We start from the raw sequence: 2,400 nt of genomic DNA, 5'->3' as shown, positions 1-2,400 counted from the left end.
TTCCACTGTTTTTTATTCTCCTATTTCATCTTTGCTTTTGATCTTGCTTTCAGAAAATCAGGGTAGGTATGTATCTCTCGAAATGTTCTGTTGAAGGTTTGCCAAGTCTGAAGTGAGGAACAGAGAATCATTCTCCCTTTAAAGAGAACTGTGATCTCACCATGCTGCTTTCTCCAAATGAAATCACTTTACAAGACTCTCATATCTCCAGCTCTTAACTCTTTTTAGTTCCACATATAGGTTGAGAGGCTGAACAATTATGAAACTCATTATTGGGCATTTCCAATAAACATCTTCATTCTGTGTCTTACAACTCACTTTGGTATCTAGTGCCTATCACATCTTGGTGTTTCAGCTGATACTTCCACTGTCATATCCTGAGACATGCTACTACCTCCTCCTGTGATCAGGACAAGGTATAACTGTATGTATGGATAACTGTTATTTATGAAGACTCAAATAAAGCAACTGCTTCTCTGGGAAGTATTTTATATCCTCTGCCATCAAACTGAGCTAGTCATTTCCGTTTAGGATATACACTGCATTCCATATGAACTATTACATTTTTTTGCCACACTGAATTGCTCTGGTATCAGACCAAGGTTCAAACTTTTCCTTTCACTAACTATATGATCTTATAATGTTCTTCACCTTTTTTTTTCACAGCCACTAAAATGGCTTTATTAAAAAACACTTTTTTACATACAGAAAGTATATTCATGTATACAGCTTGATGAAATCAAAACCATGCAATCATTATAACATCGCTACAATCCATGGCACAAACTTACCAATCACCTTCAAAACATTCCCCCTACTCTTACTTTGGTAACATTCAACATAAAGATACACTGCTTAGCATACTTCCAAGTATAAAATAGTACTGTTAACCAAGCACTATGTTGTAGAGAGCTCTATAAATTATCTTGTGTAATAAAACCTTTGTACCCTTTGACTAATACCTGCATGTTTCCCCCTCTGCTCAGGCCTTGGGAACCTCCAATCCACTGTCTGTTTCTATGACTATTTTGACTCATATAAGTGCTATCACTAAATATGTGTTCTTTTGTATTTGGCTTATTGCACTAACCATAAGGTCCTCAGATTCATCCATGTTATTGCCAATGGCAGGATTTCCTTTAAAAGCTGCATAACATTCCATTGTACTTATGCCAAATTTTCTTTACCTTTATTGAGATGACCATGTCATTTTTAGCCTTCATTCTGTTAATATAGTGTATCACATTATTTTGCTGTGTTTGAACTATCCTTGCATCCCAGGGATACATCCTACTTGGTCACAGTGTATGGTCCTTTTCATGTACTGTTGAATTCAGTTTGCAAATATTTTATAGAATATTTTTCATCCATGCTCATCAAGGATTTTGGTCTGTAGTTTTCTTTTCTTTCAGTGTCTTTATCTGGCTTTGGTATCAGGGTGATGCTGGCCTCATAAAAATAGTTTCGAAGTGTTCCCTCTTCTTTTTGTTTTTGGAAGACCTTATGAAGGACTGGTAGTAATTTTTTTTCCATTAAAAAATACAAGGTATAACTGTATGTATAGGTGACTTAAGTAATTCTTTAAATGTTGAGTAGAATTCACCTGTGAAACCATCTGGTCCTAGGTATCTCTTTCTTGAAAGGTTTTTAAAATTTCTCTTTCAGCCTCATTATTTGTTATCTGTTTGTCTAGGCTTTGTTTATCTTGAGTCAGTCTTGGTAGACTGATGTTTCTAGGAATTTACCCAACTGTCCTAGCTTGTCCAGTTTGTTGGCATGTAATTGCTCGTAATAATCCTTTATAATTAAAAAAATTCTGTGGCATTACTTGTAATATTTCCTTTTCCTTTCTGATTTCGAGTCTTCCCTCCTTTGTTCTTAGTCAGCCTAGCTAAAGGTTTATTGATTTTGTTTCTCTTTTGAAAGAACCAGCTTTTTTCCCCCTATAGTTATTTCATTTATTTCTACTCTAATCTTTATTTCTATCTTCTGCTAACTTTGGGCTTAATTTGTTCCTTTTCTTATTCTTTGAGGTATATTACTAGGCTGTTTGAGATTGTTTAATGCAGGAAGTTATCACTATAAACCTCCCTCTTAGTACAGCCTTTACTACGTATCCCATTAGTTTTGGTGTGTTTTCCTTTTCAATTATCTGCAGATAGTTTTTATTTTCCCTTTTGCTTTCTTCTTGGAGACAATGGTTTTTCAAGAGCATGTTGTTCAATTTACATTTATTTGCAAATTTTTCCATTTTTCTTTTGTTACTGAATTTTGGTTCCACTCCATTCTGGCTGGAAAAGATACCTGGAATAATTTCACTCTTCTTAGATTTGTTAAGACTTGTTTTGTGATCCAGTAGACTTTCTTCACTCCTTTGTTTTCTCTGTATTTTCAAAAGAA

Source organism: Vicugna pacos, chromosome 9, assembly GCF_048564905.1.
Source record: "Vicugna pacos chromosome 9, VicPac4, whole genome shotgun sequence".
Classification (NCBI taxonomy): domain Eukaryota; kingdom Metazoa; phylum Chordata; class Mammalia; order Artiodactyla; family Camelidae; genus Vicugna; species Vicugna pacos.
This window is presented reverse-complemented; position numbering follows the sequence as displayed.